Here is a 21587-nt window from a genome sequence, read left to right as displayed (position 1 = left end):
AATACTGTATGGAAAGTGAGTTGTGAATGCAGTTAGTAGTAAAGAACTAATAAATTAAAACGTCGCGCGCGCTGCGGCAGTTTTGCTGTATGAACAGCAACAATGTAGTAACGGATAAACAATTTTCGTTTCATCATTTTGCATAGTTCTTCAGCGAGAAAGTATTTCGTAGAAGTTTGAAATTATTTGTACAGTTTGTTGCAAGACCTTAAGTGCTCGCATTCTGAAATACCGGAAGGCCAAAGTATGGGTGTTCGCGCGTCGTGGGCAATACTTTTTTCCGCCCCCACTCCCATTCCAAAAATAGATTCTTACCTCCACAGAGAAACTTTCCAGACAGTAAATGATAAATATACCAAGTTTGGCTGAAATCGGTACACTGAGTTAGGAGGAGATGTGGAACATTCGAAAATACGTACAATCACACCGTGTGATTAATAGGTCCTGCACTTAAGCGGAACACGTGTGGCGAGGGTCGTAGTTTGTCGCCGCTGTCCTCACTCACGAGGCGTAGAAAAGTACAGAATGGTAGAAAAGCTCGTCATTGTATCGTGAAGGAGACGTCAACTTCCATGTGACTCTTTCTTTAAAATACAATTTCACATTATCATTGTTTTAAATCACCGGTTTCGATTTTCACAACAACAATCTTCAGAGATCGGCTTACTGCCACGGCGGTATATGTAGAAACAAACTGCTACATACTGAGATACATGCATGATTAAGACTGAACTGCAGACTAGGATAGACATGTAGAATTCGGAATTCCTCACTTCTAAATGGCTTCAACGCAGTTGTACACCAGCGTTCAATCAACAGCTAGAACTAGTTTGAGTATGGGATACTTCATAGCTGGGAAATCAATAACTTCAACTGTATCAAATTCTTGCCACGTGTAGCCCAGTAACTACATCTCTATGAAGAGGATTTATTTATTTTATGAATTGGTGGGGACAGAGTTGGTGGACTATACAGGATGTGTGACATGTTTATCGAGCACATTAAGATGAATTTACGTGGGCGATTCCTTGTATAGAAATTCTTGCACGAGTGAGACTAACAAGCAGTGAAATTTCTAAGGACATATCATACTGACTCCATTGAGCGTCTCTTCAATAATGATAGCACCTCAGCGAAAAGAAATAAATCAGGTGAGCTATCATTTGTAGTTACGGCGCTGACGATGCATATGCGCCAGGAATAGAATCAGTCTCGGAACTTTTTGGACGTAGGGTAAATTTATTTATTGTAGAGTTGCGCTCTGCCAAAACTACGACTCAGTAGTTTTGGTACAGTACATATATGTCGTAGTAAGTGCTAAGTTTACTGGCAGCGTTGGTAGCATTGGTAGGGAAAGAAACATAAATCAATGTGTGTGTGACAAACTGGAAGCTGACGACTTTGTTGTTTGTTTGTTTTAGACACAATTAGAACCGCACATCGTTCAGTGTCAGTTCATTCTGTATTTCATATCCTTAAAAATATAACTTGCACTTTATAAGCAATGTTATTAGTTAATCTCGTAACTTCTACATTTTTATGCAACGAAGGCCATTAATTCTGATCCAAGTACAATTTACATGCACAAACGTAAAAAACTATATAATTTTTTGTTATATTCTATTCAATAGAACGTTCTTCACATAATCAACGGTAAGAGTTTCCTGCTATTGAAGATAAATGTGAAAGTTGTTTATGAATAAAAGAATCATGTTTCATGTAAACTCGAGGAGGTATTGAAATGATGTTTGATTTGTTTTTGTTTTGCAGCTTGTTTTAATTTTACATTTTTTAAATTGCATTTTGTACTGTATATGATGAATCTTTATTGTTTTTTACTTTTATTCCAACATCCCTCTCTTTCAAGTTACAAATCAACAATTTTCGAGCTAAAACTGAATTAAACATTGACAATTACTGCAAATACTGTTTATCTTTAAGTAACAGGGTTATAACTATGCAAAATAAAAGTACTCCGATTGTTACACAGCTCTTTATATATCCTTAGTCAGTTTTGAGACGGTTCACTGCCTCCAGTTTCTAGGGGTCTCGTACGACTCACACACGCAAACAAAGCGATGAAAATGAAGTAGCGCCTGATAGTTATGCAACACACCTAACTTACAGGTAACGCAGTTATGATATTAACCGACCAAGGTTACTAGGAATACTACAGTAGTCTATTCTTACTGATGATAGTCTACAGTAACCTGCGGCAGTTTTACTACTCTGATACATTCTCATACATTTCGCTTTGGAATAAGAGAAGGAACTGGCAAATATTCAACAAGAGCTGTACGATTTCCAGTAGCTTTCCCTGATCCACAGGAGAGCGTTGCAGAATCGTTTCACCAACTACAGAACTAAACTAAAACGAATCGTGCCAACAGAAAGTGGATAAATTCCGAGAACTTTATCACTGAGAGGTGGCGATACAAAAATCGGATCCGTTTACGTAAATGAACTAAAAACTGTTTACCGCACATATTTATGGCTAGTTTATTCTGCTCCTTATGGCCCAAAATTAAGACAAAACAGCGCATGTGGTTCGATATCGCTGAACCATCAGTCTGCAAGAAGGTAACCGCAGTGGCGTGCTGCCATACGTCGCAATGGCACGCAGGTATTATTTCCTTCTTGTTACAAAACAATAAAGGCCAGCCTTTCCTTAACGACGCAGATTTAGATAAATATCTTTCGGAACGCAGCGGTGAGCAGCACGCTATCCAAATACTTTGTCATCGGGCTGTGTTTGCTCTGTTCCTATAATAGCAGTCCTAACGAGTTGACGGCGCCCTCTCGGCGGCTGTTTTGCAGACGTCCAGGCGTACTTAGTGACTGTCGGTATACAATCTAGTAATGTACTGAGTCCCTTAGTGGTGACCTACGCTTTATCATCTAAGTACGTTCAGTAACCGCATGTCAGCCCTTGGTCGTTCACGCTGTTGACACAGACTTATCTTGCGTCTTTACAACTACCTTATTCATCGTTCGTATTTCGGATATAATGTCTAATGTCTCTCTGAAACTTCTCCCTCACAGACAGTCAATGCAGTACGGTGCAGGTTGAAGCACATAGACAGCAATATCATTAAATATCGTTAATGAAAGAAAAGTTATCGATCAAACCTTTAAGGTTCTTATTAATCGTCTCAAGCAGAGAACAAGACCCTAGTAGCCTAAGGTAGGGGAGATATTCCTTCATGCCTCACGCCTATCCCACTGCTCTCTACACAGCATTCGGTTTGCAAGTGTTTGAGTCCTTACTCGATATGTTTCTCCTTCCAGCAAATGATTGCTATCGTTGTTTAACTAGCACACACGGCATCGAATAAGCATGTGTAAAAAGTAGTGGTTTGGTCTGGATGGGAGAGCGCAATTAGCCATTGACTGCCGTCGTCCTCTGTTACTATCATCCCATGCTGGAAGAATGGTACACATCTGCTTCAACACCGGAATCCAAATTTCATTAAATCTTACGCCCTCATCCTTCCTATTGAAATTCGTGAGATGTTTCACAATCTCTATGGCCTCTCTGTATAGCCTTTCCTGGCATCCGCTTTTAAGATGAAATCCGTTCGACCACGGCACACTACACCCGGAATGTTTTTTTATAATTGTGACAATTCCGACTGTGAAAGTTTACATTTTACAATTCAGTTACTCTCCTTATCAGTTGACAATCGTGCATCTGTGATACGTGTATGAACTGTTAAGCCGGCTATGCGTCAATTCCCGCATTTATAATCTCTTGCTTTTTTGGAGATGGTGTGAATGACGGTTTTCCGGAAGTCTGGTGGTAATTCGCCAGTCTCATATATTCTACACAGCAACATGAATAGTCGTTTTGTTGGACGTTCCCCGAATAATTTTAGAAATTCCGATGGAACGTTATCTATCCCTTCTGCCTTATTTGATCTCCAGTCTCCCAAAGCTCATTTTAACTATGACCCTAATGCGGGGGTCCCTATCTCTTTCATATCGATTCCAGTTTCATCTTCTCCAACGTCATTAGAGAATTCCTCTCCCTCATGCAGATCTTCAAAATAATCTATCCACCCATCTGCTCTCCCCTCTGCGTTGGACAGCGGAATTCCCATTGCACTCTTCATGCTGCTGTAAATGTTTTTAATCACCGAAGGTTATTTTTACCTTTCTATATGCTGAGTCGGTACTTTCGACGATAATTTCTTTTTCCAATTCTACACAATATTCCTGCAGCCATTTCGCCTCGGCGTCCCTCTATTTTCTCGTTATTTCATTCCTAAGAGATTTGTATTATTGTAGGCCTATTCCTGCCGTACGTGGAACGTTTCTGTGTTTCCTTCTTTCGCCGATGAATTTGAGTATTTCTTCTGTTACCCAAGGTTACTTCGCAGCTACCTTCCTAGCACCTGTATTTGTGTTTCCAACATCTGGTTGCCCTGTTCTTTTAGAGACGTCCACTGCTCTTCCTACCTACTATGGCATCCCTTATCACAGTAGCCACAACTTTAGCGAACGTCAGACGCATCTTATCCTCCCTCAGTACTTCAGTATCCCACTTCCTTTCTAACCGATTCTAACGTTCTACTGTATTAAACTCCGACCTAATTTTCACCATTACTAAATTGTGATCTGATACTGTACTCTGGGTAGGCTTTAAAATCCAATATCTGATATCTGAATGTGTGACCATTCTAGCTGGAATCTTCTCGTACCTCCGGACCTTCCCCACGTACACCTCATCCTCAGAGTATTCTACTACTATCTGAAATTTTTAGCAGAACTCATTCTTTGTCCTTCTCATTCCTATTACCAAGCCCTTATTGTCCTGCAATCCTGAAATCCTCTTCTACAACCGTAATTAGATTTTCATCTCCTTTTATGTACTAAAGTATCCGTCGGATGTCCACATATACGAGGTGCATTCAAGTTCTAAGGCCTCCGATTTTTTTTCTCCGGACTGGGAAGAGATAGAAACATGCGCATTGTTTTAAAATGAGGCCGCGTTCATTGTCAATACGTCCCAGAGATGGCAGCACCGTACGGCAGATGGTATTTTACCGCCAGCGGCGAGAATGAGAACTGTTTTAAATACTTAAAATGGCGACGTTTTCCTTACTTGAACAGCGTGCAATCATTCGTTTTCTGAATTTGCATGGTGTGAAACCAATTGAAATTCATCGACAGTTGAAGGAGACATGTGGTGATGGAGTTATGGATGTGTCGAAAGCGCGTTCGTGGGTGCGACAGTTTAATGAAGGCAGAACATCGTGTGACAACAAATCGAAACAACCTCGGGCTCGCACAAGCCGGTCTGACGACATGATCGAGAAAGTAGAGAGAATTGTTTTGGGGGATCGCCGAGTGACTGTTGAACAGATCGCCTCCAGAGTTGGCATTTCTGTGGGTTCTGTGCACACAATCCTGCATGACGACCTGAAAATGCGAAAAGTGTCATCCAGGTGGGTGCCACGAATGCTGACGGACGACCACTTGGCTGCCCGTGTGGCATGTTGCCAAGCAATGTTGACGCGCAACGACAGCAAGAATGGGCCTATCTTTTCGTCGGTTGTGACAATGGATGAGACGTGGATGCCATTTTTCAATCCAGAAACAAAGCGCCAGTCAGCTCAATGGAAGCACACAGATTCACCGCCACCAAAAAATTTCGGGTAACCGCCAGTGCTGAAAAAATGATGGTGTCCATGTTCTGGGACAGCGAGGGCGTAATCCTTACCCATTGCGTTCCAAAGGGCACTACGGTAACAGGTGCATCCTACGAAAATGTTTTGAAGTACAAATTCCTTCCTGCACTGCAACAAAAACGTCCGGGAACGGCTGCGCGTGTGCTGTTTCACCAAGACAACGCACGGGCACATCGAGCTAACCTTACGCAACAGTTTCTTCGTGATAACAACTTTGAAGTGATTCCTCATGCTCCCTACTCATCTGACCTGGCTCCTAGTGACTTTTGGCTTTTTCCAACAATGAAAGACACTCTCCGTGGCCGCACAATTACCAGCCGTGCTGCTATTGCCTCAGCGATTTTCCAGTGGTCAAAACAGAGTCCTAAAGAAGCCTTCGCCGCTGCCATGGAATCATGGCGTCAGCGTTGTGAAAAATGCGTACGTCTGCAGGGCGATTACGTCGAGAAGGAACGCCAGTTTCATAGATTTCGGGTGAGTAGTTAATTAGAAAAAAAATTGGAGGCCTTAGAACTTGAATGAACTTCGTACTTCCTCTAGTTATCCATCTTCTGCTTGCGACGTAAATATATATACTTCTGCTATTGTTATAGCCCTGTAATCGTCTGACAAGAAACCGTCTTCTCGCATTTTTCCAATACTCAATATTATTCCCCACTCTTCTGCCTACAAAATCTATTTTCTCAACATAACCTGCGTTCAGTGCGATGGTCTTACGCGATCTTTCTGGGACGGCCTGTACCACTTTACTGATCGGCTTCGGAGCCAACGTCTTGCTACAGTCAATAACCTCCCCCCCCCCACCCCTCATCTACGTACTGCATCCTTGATTGGGCCGAACAGATGGAAGTGGAAATATGCGAGACCCGGGCCGTAGGGTGGATGAGAAAGCACAGTCGAATGAAGTTTTGTGAGATCCTCTGGTTGAGCAGACTTGTGTGAGGCCTTGCGTTGTCATGGAGAAGAGGAATTTCGTTAGCATTTCTGTGGCAACAAATAAAAATTGAATAAGTGAAAGTTGTGTACGGCCGGCTGCCACGCAGCACAAATTTGCACGACCATGCTGCAATTACGGCAGACGCATCGGCCAACGACTGACTTACCGTGCTTTCGTTCACTGTCAGGTCTCCATAGGCATTCTGCAAGCGCCTATGAATATTTGCGATGCTCTGGACTTCCGCCAAAAGAAACTCAATCATAGTTCTCTGCTTCGAAAGTACCTCCTTTGCAGACCCCATTTTCAATGCTACGTATAGCGCCGAAACAAACTGGACCTTTATAAAACTAAAGGGGCTGAAGCGGGAATATTCCGCTGCGTCCCAACACCACCACCGCATTTTTTTCAACCAAAAGTGGCCTAGAAAAAAGTGTGTTGCCTGACATATTAAACGCCCTTCGTATGTTGAGTGGTCATGAGTGGCCCAGCACTCCCAAAGCACTTGAATCAACTGATTCACATACATTGAGGTGACAAAGTCATTGGATAGCGATAGCACATATATAGATGGTGATAGTAACGCGTGCACAAGGTTAAAAAAGCAGTGTATTACCGGAACTGTCATTTGCGCTCAGCTGATCCAGGCAAAAAGTTTCCGCCGTGATTGTAGCTGAGTGACAGGAATTACAGACTCTGAACGTGAAATGCTAGCCGGGGCTAGACGCATGGGACATTCCATTTAGGAAATCGTTAGGGAATTCTGTATTCCGAGATCCAAAGTGTCAAGAGAGTGCCGAGAATATCAAATTTCAGGCATTACCTCTCATCGCCGACAACGCTGTGGCCGACACCGCTTAACGACGGAGAGCAGCGGGGTTTCTGTAGAGTTGTCAGCGCTTAAAAACAAGCAGTACTGTGTGAAATGAGAGCCGAAGTCAATGTGGGACGTATGACAAGCGTATCCATTAGAACAGCGAATTACGGCGTTAATGGGCTATGGCAGCAGACGACCGACACGAGTGCCTTCACTAAGAAGACAACAGCGCCTGCAGCGCCTCTCCTGGGGACGGTTGGATTCTAGACGACTGGAAACGCGTGGCCTGGTCAGATGTGTTCCGATTTTGGTTGGTTAGAGCTGACGGTAGGTTCTGAGTGTGTTGCAGACCCCACGAAGCCATGGACCAAAGTTTTCAGCAAGGCTGTGTACAAGATGGTGGTGACTCCATAATGATGTACGGTGTGCTTATATGGAGTAGGTCCCCTGGTCCAACTGAACCATTTACTAGAATTGGTTATGTTTGGCTACTTGCAGACTATGTGCAGCCATTCAAGGACTTCATGTTCTTAAACACAAAGATGAAACTTTTATGTATGACAATGCACCATTTCACCGGGAAACAGTTGTTAGCGATTGGTTTCGAGAACTTACTGGACAATTCGAGCGAATGATTTGGCCATTCGGACCACCTGACATAAAATCCGCCGAAAATTTGTAATCGAAAGGTCAGTTCGTGCGCAAAATCCTGCACCGGCAACACTTTCGCAATTACTGACTTCCATAGTGGAAGCATGGATGAGTACATCTCCAGGGGTTTCCTGTGAGTTGTTGAGTCCATGCCACCTCGAGCTGCAGCACTGCGCCAGGCACAGGGAAGTCCGACAAGATGTTAGGGTGTTTTCCGTATCTTTTGTCACTTTAAAGTGTAACGTAATGGTGAAGAAATAATTCTTTACTTTATTGACTGCATATTGTCTGCATACCTGCCTCTGTTTCGTTTATGTATATTTACTTCCAATAAATCACAAAATAATTGAAAGCACGCCTGGTATTAGGTAGTCACTAACAAATTAATGTGAGAAGATTAACATTTTCGCGTAAACTGGTAAGAAGATGGTATATGGGTGCGAAAGCAGAATCAAGGATTCGGAAGTACTTAAGAAACTGCCAAGATGTAACCTTTGAGGAAACTTCAGATGATAAGCGGTAATCAAAACGTGGTTTGAAAGCACCTAAAGGTGTAACAGAATGTCTGTAATATGTAGAACTGCGACGTCTTTTGCGGAATTACTTGAACAGTAGTTAACTGCCTTCTCCCTCTTTAAGTTGAGTCCGGTGGTATTTAAATAGCTCTCCATTACAACACGAGTAACTTTTCTAGACGAGAACAGTCTTCTTCTTTTTTAACTCCTCCCATTTCTAACGCCGACACCGTTTAATGAAAGGAAAACGTAATTTCACTAAAGAAACAGTCTCACAAAGTAGCTAGCTCGACCAACACAGTATGAGACTCAACTTTTTCATCTGAGAATCCTGCCAAACAGGCTGAAGCTAAAAGGTTAGCTGCAAGACGCTGTGTCAACCCTCGCCCTCAGTTTGTGCCGTCTACCGTACCGAGCGAGCTCACAGAGTCGTTTGGACGCTGGTCTCTCTTTCTTAAGGAGCGGCTATGCACCGCCCGTCAGGTCATTCACATTTAGGATTCCATATTTTCTCCATGTCACGTAAGGAAAATGACAGAACTTTTCCTGTGAAAAGGATATAGCTCCTTCCTGTATACATTTCTCTCTAATTTGGTTTTGAGACCCGTTCTTAAATCACCTCATCGTTCATGGAACGTTTACTTGCCGTTATTGCTTCGTAACGCTGTTAGCTGCTGCTGCACACCTCTCACTAACGTGTGACTCTTTTTGATTTCCATAGTCTTATTCCGTCTCTCATCTAACAAAACTGCTAGTTCTTCGTCTCCTTGTATTTTAATAGCGTTGCATCCACGTTTAAGATACTTAAAGCATTCGCTTTTCGGTCCCCGAAGTATGCACATTTCACTTCATGATGTAGATAACAGTTTCAAACCAGTTTTGCACGAGTAAATCTTTTTTTATATACTTATTGCGACTATTGCGTGTTTTTCTGATTTTATCCGCTTCTACAACCATTCACTCTGTTTTCCTTTTAGTGAATTTCAGTGCTAAGCGTCTGTTTGATACGTATGCCTACTGATAGTGGAATATTTTATAATCAACCTCAATGGTCATGTCATCATCTGTTTTATGCAAGTCCTCCGTGGCGTATTACTGATATTCTGATTTTTTCTACTCTTGTATTATAGTCTCTTTTATTCTGACGTTTAATTATAAACTAAGTCTCGTTTTGAAAACAGACTTTTATATGAACGTTACGGCTATCTTGTGTTTGTAAGAACTGTTAATTACATCGTTGTATACGTTTTTGTTACCTCTTCCCATGGGACTTCTGCTTTCGTAATACATAGGTTGGTGAGAAGCAGTCTGAATAGATTTTGAGGGTGTTGCAGAGTAGGCTGGAGAAATAATTGTTTAGAACAATGTTGTATACGGTGGCCTGTTTCCGAATTAGCACTGAAGTCAACCGATCAGGCCATAGAGCGCACCAAGCGCCCCGCGAGATACAATTAGTGTTAGTTGTCCTATAGCGTAGATCATAGCGCACGAGACTGCTCAGCCCTTGGCTCGGTTTCGATTCTTAGTACCGTCTCATTTCCAAGTTTTGTTTCACTCTATGATTCGGTTTTAGGAAACCAAACGAAGGTCACGTTTGGCGACGTCGTCTGTGACGGGCGACTTGAATTTGCTCCCTCAACCACCTGTTTGACTAACTTCGTTATTAATTGACTCGGGAATGGCGCAGTGTATCGATTTCTGTTTCTTGACATCTATTTTTCAGCATAACCTATCCGGCGACCCCCTTACAAGCTTTTCAGACAGTTTATGACCGCGCTGTATTGAGACGACACCAAACATAAATTGTTACTAATACTGTAAGTTAACTAGACATTTTACTAGCAGCCGTACTACGTTGGAGGCTTCGAGGATGATAGTTTTACCGTCGGAAAATAAATTTGCAGACTGCCTCCAATCAAATAATGTCATTTCTTTATTTAATATGCTTTCCCTGCTTCTCTAGATGCATCCAAAGTATGACTTCTGTAGCAGCATCCACTATGCATTGTTTTCACCAAATCTCTGGGTGATTAACCTAAATTTTTTTTTTGTTTTTCAAGACGTTTGTCCCACTTTCTGTGTGACGTTCACTTTATTTTGTGATTACTGAGATAACGAATAGCTGTGATAATAACCCATGGAAGCAAGTGCGTTATGGGAGATTAATCACAGCGAAACTTCTCCGAAAATGTTAAATAACAACTTCGAACGCGTACATAAGTTTCCCACTTTCCTGATTACTTCACTTGAATCTCATCAATGTTACCTTCCATGGTCATATTTTTTGCCACACATATTGTTCTCCGAATGCGTGAAGTGTTATACGATTGCAAGTAATCGGTGATACGAACATTCCAACTACATTTTTAAAGAGAAGGAGGAAAGACGCGCTTTGTTTCAGCTAACCTCATTAACAGCGCAATGGGTTACTTTTTTTTTTTACGATGTTGTTCGGTTTGCTGCTGCTGAAAGAATAGCAACTGCAGTTTGGTTGAGTCACAATCACTTTCTCAAAGAAATATATGATGATAGCTGTGCACTCCTGACGGGAAAACAATGGTAAAATGTATCAGCACCGACAAGAATTTTTTCCTCACTCATTCTGCAGTGATTCGAGTGTGAGGGTTTGGGGCATAGTTCCTTCGTCGCTACATCCTACGTCTGCGTATGTAGATTCCGCAATCTCCACTGTGACACGTTGACCCGATTAATCAGTGTCCCGGAAGGCACGGCGAGTAAAAAACAGCAAACGCCGCAGTCTCGACCGGTTAAATATTATTCCTGGCGAAATGAACGCAAAGTAAATTCCTTGCTGTGTACATACGCGGAACTGTTTTACAGTTGACAGATTACCTTTGCGATTTCCAGGAAAATCGTTGTGTTAGACTTTCTGTATCTTGACGTGACGTGCGACATTCAAGTATTTGTTTCGCCATCATCGCCACCATTATCATCACGATCTTCAGCTATTTGATCACTGATTCTTTTCGAGTCTTCTTTATGCTTAGCCTTAAGCATCTTATTTTCTTCTGCTGGGAACCACAGCCTGCAAAAGTTTGAGCAAAGACGTTATTCTACTGCGCTGCCTTTTAAAATCATATTTTGTTCGGCTTCACTAGTTTCGGGCATGACAGTTTCCAAGTGCATCGCTAACGGATGTGGATACACCGTCCTCCCCTAGTCATCTCGCGATTTTTATGTAACGAAAAAAGAACGGTGACCGGAGCTGGCAGTCCTGAATAAAGTAGGATTTTTTAAAATACGGCCCGGTGGAATGATGTCTTTGCGAATGTTAGTGAGTACACTTTCTCTCTCGATGTCGTGCGCTACGTTCTCGCTAGGTAATCGGGCGCTCGCTTAGCAACGAATGCAGCAAAGAGATGTTCATAGACCTGCTTCAGCCAGTTTGTCTAGCTTATACTTCGACCGCCTTCATTTTGATTACGTTACAGCAACTACCTCAATACCTATTTATCTTGGTTATTATTTGTCAGTGAACTGATTTTTCGCAAAATGACCTCTTTCTTAGCGGTCACTGCCTACGGCTTTGCCGCAGTGGTAACACCGCTTCGCATCAGATCACCAAAGTTGAGCGCTGTCGGGTTTGGCTAGCAGTTGGATGGGTGACCGGTTTCCCGAACGCTGTTGGCAACTGGGATGCAGTTATCCTTTATCAGGCCAATAGGGAAGCTACTTGACTGGGAAGCAGCTGCTCCTGTCACGAAAATGGTTCAAAAATGACTCAAATGGCTCTGACCCCTATGGTACTTGACATCGGAGGCCATCAGTCTCCTAGAACTTAGAACTACTTAAACCTAACTAACCTAAGGAGCTGACACACACCCATGCCCCAGGCAGGATTCGAACCTCCAACCGCAGCAGTCGCGCGGTTCCGGACTGAAGCGCCTAGGACCGCTCGGCCATCGTGGCCCGCTCACGAAAATGGGCAACGGCCGGGAGAGAGGTGTGCTGACCACATGAGCCTCCATCTGCATCTACATCTACATTTGCACTAATACTCTGCAAATCACATACGAGTGCCTGGCAGAGGATTTATCGAACCACCTTGATAGTAATCAATATTATTCCAAACAGCACGCGAGCTCTGATTTCCCTTATTTTATATGTGTCGTTTTCATGAGCAATAAAAAAAAGCGGAAATGATGTTTATGTTGATCTCTATTCAATTTTCTGTACAGGTTCCGCAACTCTTGGGGCCGAGGTGATGCGAAACTTTTTTTATGAATATATTTGGTTGACCGAATGTTGCGCAGATGTTGTCTTTCTGATGTCGTGGAATTTACGTTGCGGGAAGCGTTTGTGATATAGTGTCCTATTTACTGTGCAGAATATCGAACGTGGATTCCTCCTTTTAGTGATAGGGAGCTACTGATGGAGCTACACGGGGACATCATAAGACTTACTCAAGGGTGATGCAGTTGGTCACATATCTTCGAGCGTACGCATATTCTAAAAATGAATAGAACTTCTGTAACGTTTTGAAGGGACAACGGAGTCACCAGTGTGATATGCTCCTACTGCTCAATAGAACAACTTAGATGAAAGACAATATTTTAGACGCTAAAAGAATGTTATTAGATTCCCATCATTGTGTGGTCGTCCTACAGGGTGCAATGTTTCGATGGTACATATTCCTATCGCCTTGTTCCTCGACGACAATGTCTCACACCTGTGTTATTGTGATTTTCTGTCCAGTCCTTGCGATGTTAGTCTATCCTGTGCGATCTCTTCATTGCCGCGTAGCTGTAGCACCCTACAACAATATGAGCCTGCTTGCAGTAGTCACATCCAGGTCTCCCTCTCTCCCGCTACAATTTTTACTCTCCATTATTCCTCCACTACCAAACTGTACATTCTTTGGTTCCTAAGGATGAGTCCAATCAACCTATTCTTCCTTTTAGTGGAGACATGCTATAAATTTCTTTTCTTGTCATTCAGGTTCAACATCTCTTCATGAGTTATACGATCTAACCATCACTACTTGTCTCCATTGTTTATCGTCCACATATCACTTTCGTGCAGGACTACCCTCCAGATACATATCTTCAAAATGACTTCCAAACACTTCAATTTACACTCGATACCAACAAATTTCTCCATTTCGAAAGCTTTTCTAACGTCCTACTTTGACCATTGTCACTTAAATTCCTGCCCAAGTAGCAAGACTCACCTACTAGTTTTAGTGTGTCGTTTCGTAATCTAATTCCCACAGCATCGCTTGATTTAATTCGTGTACTTTCCGTTACTATTGTTTTACTTTTAATGGTATTCATCTTGTAACCTTATTTCCTGACACTACACATTCTGTTCAAATGTTCTTCCAAGTACTTGGGCGTTTGTAACTAAAATATTATCGGAAATATCAACGTTTTTGTTTCTTTTCTCCGAATATTAAAATTCTTTCCCTGATACTGCTTGGTTTGCCGGCTGTTGCAGCCGAGCGGCTCTAGGCGCTTCAGTCCGGAACCGCGCTGCTGATACGGTTGAATCCTGCCTCGGGCATGGATGTGTGTGCTGTCCTTAAGTTAATTAGGTTTAAGTAGTTGTAAGTCTAGGGGACTGATGACCTCAGATGTAAGGTCCCATAGTGCTCAGAGCCATTTGAACCATCTGAACAGCTTGGATTCCATCACAACTTACTCAGTGAACAGGTAAAGTATTATCGGGGATGGTCTAAAATCCTCTCTAACTCCGATATGCTTTCGGTACCAGATGTGAACAATCTTCCGCTCCGCATGACATTGCAGAGACGGCCGTGGTGGCGCTGACGTCTACGACGGCGTCCTCGGTGTCGCCGACGCCGCTGTCAACCCTGCCCGGAGACTACGACGCGGACGGCGTGCAGAAGGTGTCCAAGTCCACACGGCACCTGGCGCTGGCCGAGGCAGCGGCGGGGGCGGCGGGGGCGGTCAGCCACCAGCAGTACCTGCTGCCGGACGCCGGGGCCGGCCTCACGTCGGCGTCGCTCTACCGGGGGCTCTCCGACCACCCGGACACGGGTGAGCACATGAGACACCTCAGCAACGAAAAAGGAAACGTACAAAAATCACTGCTTGACTCCGTCACTGAGTTACTGGTGTCATATAATTGTTCTGGACGCTCCGCTCTTTTGAGAAATACATTGCGACCAATCGATCTGTCCTAGTCAGAATCTGAATTTTCGTGTAACACAAGTTGATTCTTGAGACACTTTGCGCGTCCTGTACGAACATGAAATACTGAATACCGTAGACAAAGTAGCACACAGTGATGCCAAGTTCCTTGCTTACTCAAGGCATTCTATATAGTTCTGCACTCTCGTTTGGTGGACTAATTCGAGAGGGATAATATTCTTCTCGGGTGTGCAGCCGGATCATAACGTCATCTTGATATTTTTCAGCGGTCCACCTGGCCGCCATCTTCAGGTGAGAGTGCTGGCTCAAATGGTTCAAATGGCTCTGAGCACTATGCGACTTAACTTCTGAGGTCATCAGTCGCCTAGAAGTTAGAACTAATTAAACCTAACTAACCTAAGGACATCACACACATCCATGCCCGAGGTAGGATTCGAACCTGCGACCGTAACGGTCGCTCGGCTCCAGACTGTAGCACCTACAACCGCACGGCCACTCCGGCCGGCTGAGAGTGCTGGTACACGATCTCGCCGGAACCGACTTCACAGCGCAAGCGGCGGCCCCTATATAGGCCGCAGAAGGCCCACAACGCGTGCGCGAGAAGGTGCCGTAACTGCCCTCTAGCAGAAGTAAACATACAGCGCCCCAGTGGTGGAAACAGGCGAAATCGAGATATCGCTATCAAAAATTAAAAATTATCCCGACGATCCAAACACAAAACGTTTTTTTTTAATGTCAGATAACACCGGATTCCAAATCTTATTTAAAAGGTAACCTTTGTCTCTATTAATAAAATTATCAGATAATAAATCTCTATGGATTCTTTTAAAACACAGTCCCAATAGCGAGATGCAGGGGCAACCATTTGTGTCTCGTCATACAGTATTCTGTTCCTCGGTGAGACAGTGCTCCGCCACAGCAAATCTCTCAGGCTGAAGCAAACTTGTATGCCGCTGGTGCTCAACGCATCGGTCCTGAATGGTCCGGATTGTCTAACCAATATAAGCCTTCCCACAGTGGCAGGGGATCTAGTACACACCGGGCTTCCTCAAACCCAAGTCATCCTTAACTGAGCCAAGAAGTACTCTAATCTTGGCTAGCGGACGAAATATACTTTTGATATGACATCTTTTTAGAATTTTTCCTATTTTAGAGGAAATGCTCCCAGCAAAAGGTAAAAAAGTTACCGATTTGCAGGTATCCTCTAGTGGTTCAGGCGAAGGTTCAAACTGGAAAGCACGACGGATCTGTTTATCTGTATAGCCATTCTGCTTGAACACAACCTTGAGATGGTCCACTTCTTGTGTCAAGTTTTCTCCGTCTGGAATGGCATAAGTTCTTCTCGCCAACGTCAGCAAGACCCCCGTACGCTGGAACGATAGATGACAGCTAGAAGCATGCAGGTAACGGTCCGTGTGATTAGGCTTTCGATAAACACTGTGTCCCAGTGGTCCATCATCCTTTCTGTACACCAGAACATCCTGAAACGGAAGCTTTCCATTACATTCCACCTCCATGGTAAACCTAAAGCTAGGACGCAGGGAATTAAAATGATCTAGGAGGCGGTCTAGATTAGAGCACTTCTTGGCTCAGTTAAGGATGACTTGGGTTTGAGGAAGTCCGGTGTGTACAAGATCCCTTGCCACTGTGGAAAGGCTTATATTGGTCAGACAATCCGGACCATTCAGGACCGATGTGTTAAACACCAGCGGCACACAAGGTTACTTCAGCCTGAGAAATCTTTGCTGTGGCGGAGCACTGTCTCACCAATACTGTATGACGAGACACAAATGGTTGCCCCTGCATCTCACTATGGGGACCGTGTTTTAAAAGAATCCATACAGATTCAATTATCTGATAATCTTATTAATAGAGACAAAGGTTACCTTTTAAATAAGACTTGGAACCCGGTGTTATCAGACATTAAAAAACAACGGTCTGTGTTTAGATCGTCGGAATAATTTTTAATATTTGATAGCGATATCTCGATTTCGCCTGTTTCCACCTCTGGGGCGCTGTATGTTTACTTGCGCTAGAGGGCAGTTACAGCACCTTCTCGAGCACGCGTTGTGGGTATTCTGCGGCCGATATAGGGGCTGCCGCTTGCGCTGAGAAGTCAGTTCCGGCGAGATCGTGTACCAGCACTCTCACCTAAAGATGGCGGCCAGATGGACCACTGAAATACTGTGTCAAGATGACGTTATGATCCGGCTGCACACCCGAAAAGAATATTATCAATTATTAAGCCGGGAAAGCCTTCGTAGTCACATAATTCGAGAGTACCGAGCATCGCTAAGATTTGTGATTCGATTCACTACTTATACAGATGGAATTCAGTACGTTATTGTAAAGTGACGGAATCAATAGGTGTAAAGGTAATTTAGGCCAATGCTGTTCAACATATACGCAGGAACATTGTCGACTACGATTGTTTTGATGGTCCAGCTGTTATGGTGTGGGGAGGTATAAAGTTAGACAAGCATGCTGATCTCTACCTCTTTCAATACAGCACATTTACCGGTCAACGTTATTCCCATGTCGGTCTATTCAGTAGCACATTCAGAAGTGACTTTCATTTTTTTGGACGACAGTGAGCTACCGCATCGGACAGCGCAGGCGTAGGAGCTCTTGTAACGAGAGGATATTCAGCGAATATTGTAAAAAGTATATTCCATATATTTTCTGATTATTTCTTGTTGTCCGGTGTTCTTAATCAGCATGTATTATGGACTGTAAAAACATCCAAACCCTGAGTTCATGAGTCTCAGTAATATAACACATCGACAACGTGAGTTGAACGCAGATACGTATCTTTTGCGTCCGTTGTTGTTACGGAAAGTGTTATCGGTCAATCCAGTGGTCGATGCCTCAACTCGTCGACACAGACAGGTACGCACTATGACCATGTTCGAAGCAGGAATGTGGACAAAGTTTCTCCATCCATTAAGTCCGACGCAAAGGTGCAATATTGGGAGAGCAAAAGGATTTCTGCTGTTGAACGGTGGGAGAGACTGTGTAGAGGGAAAGAATACATTCATAGTCTCTACCAGGCAGACGGGCAGCTACTGACAAAACAAAAAATGAGAACGGTATCGATTTAGAATACATAAGGTATGCAGTGTAAGAAGACTTTCTATCAAAATAGGAATAATGGAAAGATCAAATTAATTCGGAATTTTTAAAATGACTTTGGTAAGTGTCAAGAAAACGATTAGTCAAGTTACTGTGGAGAATCTGTGGGACTCGGACCTACAATGAGACATACGGTGGACAATCCTCATGTCATTAAGAAAACGTACGTTGTCCTGACTACCAAGTTCTCTACCGAGATGTTCTAATATTCCTGTTAATACTTGGTTACTATGAAAATATGTAGCTTAAGTGGTACACAGCATTGAAGATCTCTTCAAAGCTCGTTGTTTTCTGGGTAATTTCTCGTGAAAAAGTGTCGGGACATGTGACGTCAACGACTGCAAGTGTTACCAGAGTGGACTTAATTGTGTATATCGTGTTTGGTCAGAATTCATATTTAATGCTCTGTTCTTTACACGGATAATGAACTGCCATTTTAGACACGGAAAAATGGAAATGAAGTCCGATGCTTCTTGATAGAGCGTAGGGGGACGATGCAGGAGACCCGCACCGTCCTATTAGGCAAGGTCCTAATGGTGTCTGTTTGTGCCTTTCTCCGACCATAATGGGGATAAACGATGATGATGAAGACGACATAACAACACCCAGTTATCTCGGGGCAGGTGAAAATCCCTAACACTGCCGGGATTCGAACCGGGGACCCCGTCTCGAAAAGTGAGAACGCTACCGCGAGACCACGAGCTGCGGAACAGGATTTATATACAAAAGTTAAGCTCCATTTCAAAAATACTACCTTCGGATTTGCGACATTTTTACTCCAGAATGGGGAAAGTTTTAACTTTCCCTACATTTAATCATAACCACCCACTTTGCTATATATCCTTCATAACCACCGATTCCGCGTTATCAATTACGTTAAATTTTCATTTCCCTGGTTGTACTATGTCTGGACAAAACATATTGTTAGAAGGTAGCTTACCGTCACAAACCAACAGACGTATTACCATCGACAGCGTGACACGACCTCTCTCCGTGAGACACAGCTTAGAGGCTTTTGAGGTACTCAGAACATTGACACAATGTCTGGTGACCAGCAACTTTACATCACTACCTGTCCTCCCATCGCCGGTTAATTACTGGTGATTAAAATATCTTCCAGCAATAGGATTCAGACTAGCTATTTCTGGATCGAGGCGTCAGCACATGTACGTGCATTTACAACTTTTTTTCTTGGCACGCCAAGGAAACCTAGCAAGGAAAACGAAAAAGCAGAAACAGCCCTACGGAACACCGCCACTTGTGATCCTATCAAACAAAAACAAAGATCCCTCTTCAGGCGTTACCATCCTAACTATGTCTATATCTTTCCAACCCCACCCCTCATCCCCCACCACACGCACACACACCCAAATACACTCCTAAGCAAATTAAGTGAATGCGGCAATCGGCAATCGTTCGATCACCTTAAGGGTGACAGAAATGAGGGACAGGAGACCCCAATAACCGATTGGCTTCTATGTGGAGGTGCACTTTAACGTGAAGATTATCAAGGAAGCGTCGCCGGCCTCACAGGCGCAGGTGGCAGCACTGGCAGTGGTGGATACTTAAAGCGTGTTGGAGGGAGCTGGCCGGGTGTGGCCGAGCGGTTCTAGGCGCTTCAGTCCGGAATCACGCGGCTGCTACGGTCCCAGGCTCGAATCCTGCCTCGGGCATGGATGTGTGTGATGTCCTTAGGTTAGTTAGGTTAAAGTAGTTCTAAGTCTAGATGACCTTAGATGTTAAGTCCCATAGTGCTTAGAGCCAATTTTTTGAAGGAAGCGTCAAGAATGATGTTGTGGAGATAACTTGCGAAGTTTGAACCAAGTACACACTGCCCGCTCTTCGTGCGCAGAGTCGCTGTACTCGGCGGTGTACCGGCCGACGCCTGCGACGTTGTCGTCGCTGCTGGGCGGCGCCTGCTCCACGGATGGCGACTGTTCGGTGGCCGAGAGCCGCTGCCAGGAAAACACCTGCCGCTGCGGCCCGGACCGAACCCCCTCACACGATCGCCGACACTGTCTGGGTACGTCACTCTTTACGTCAGATCACTACTTGTCAAACCTGACAACAATAGAAATCATGTCACTTAATATATGCTTACACTGTTGGAAATTAAGTGATCGGAATGGACGTTATATTGTTTCTGCTAAATTCCAAATCTGTCTAGCCAGTTTTGTTGACTAAAAGTCAAAAGAAACAAAAACCTTGAATGAAGTAACCGTCTGAGCGACGCTCAGATTAAAACGATAAGTGTGTGGTATCAGGAAAATACACATAGCTTCAAACAGATTCATTCGATTCCTCTGCTTGAAATAAGAGCGGAAGTTCGGGTGAATTTTACAGTATCTAGTCGCATTAATGTGACCACCTCTCAGAATCCTGAATAACCACCTTTTGCAGCGCGGATTGCAGCGAGACGTGAAGGAAGAGGGTCAGTGAGGTTCTGGAAGGTAAGGACATGGCTGTAGAGCCATACGGAATCCAATGCCGTGGCCAGCTGCGCTAGGTTTCTCCGTTGAGTATGCATGGCAAGAGCCCCATCGGAGTGGTTCCACTGATTCATGATTGGGTTTAAAACCAGGCAGTTTCGTGGCCAGAATTCGAGATGTTTTACAAGTTCCATTGTCCTCCTGGTAGATATTACTTTGCTGACGAAAAGCAAACTCCAAATAGAGGTGGACATAGCCGCCAAGAATAGACATATACTGGTGCTGATCTATTGTGCCGTCCAGAATGACAAGTTCAACGAGAAAATGCCACGAAAGTATTTACCCAGACCATAACGCTCCCTGGGTGTTTGCTGTCAGTGTTTCACGGTGTACACACCAATGGCCATGTGTAAGATGGAGCATAAAACATGTTTCATCTGAGAAGGCCACCTGTCGCCGATCAGTTGACGTACAGTTGCCGTATTGCCGTTCAGATTCCAGCCTGCGTCGCCGATCAACAGCAGTCAGCATGGGTGCATGAACCAAGTGCCGGCTGCGGACGCTCGTATGCAGCAACGTTCACCGAAACATCACTGATGAGACGCTGTTGGCAGCCCTTTAGTTTATCTCGGGGGTCAGTTGCTCAACAGTTGCGCGTCTCTTCGCCTGTCCGCGTCTCGGAGCCATCGTCTAGCCATGTCATCTATAGACCATGATGCACCACAGTTGCACCGGTTTTAAGTAGCGCTATTTTGCCGTGCATAGAATACTTTAGCCACGGCGGCAAGTGAACAGTTTACAAACCTGGCCGTTTCGGAAAAGTTTCCACCCTTGGCTGTAAATCGCTCCCTTTCCGCAATACGACAACGACTGCTCTCATTGACGTGTCCCTCCGACAATGGCTCTGAGCACTATGGGACTTAACTTCTGAGGTCATCAGTCCCCTAGAACTTAGAACTACTTAAACCTAACTAACCTAAGGGCATCACAAACATCCATGCCCAAGGCAGGATTCGAACCTGCGACCGTAGCGGTCGCGCGGTTCCAGACGGTAGCGCCTAGAGCCGCTCGGCCACACCCGGACAGCTCCCTCCAACACGCTTTGAGTATCCACCACTGCCAGTGCTGCCACCTGCGGCCTGTGAGTGGTTCTTTCACGTTCACGTCGAACATAGGCAGTGATCATATTAATGTGAGTGGAACGTGTAGTTCATGCATCTAAACTATGAATTTTTTCTCGGACTCAGTACTATGTTAGTGGTTCATGTGATTGCCTGTAGGATTT

The sequence above is a fragment of the Schistocerca nitens genome, chromosome 2, assembly GCF_023898315.1.
Source record: "Schistocerca nitens isolate TAMUIC-IGC-003100 chromosome 2, iqSchNite1.1, whole genome shotgun sequence".
NCBI lineage: Eukaryota > Metazoa > Arthropoda > Insecta > Orthoptera > Acrididae > Schistocerca > Schistocerca nitens.
Note: the sequence above shows the minus strand (reverse complement) of the source record.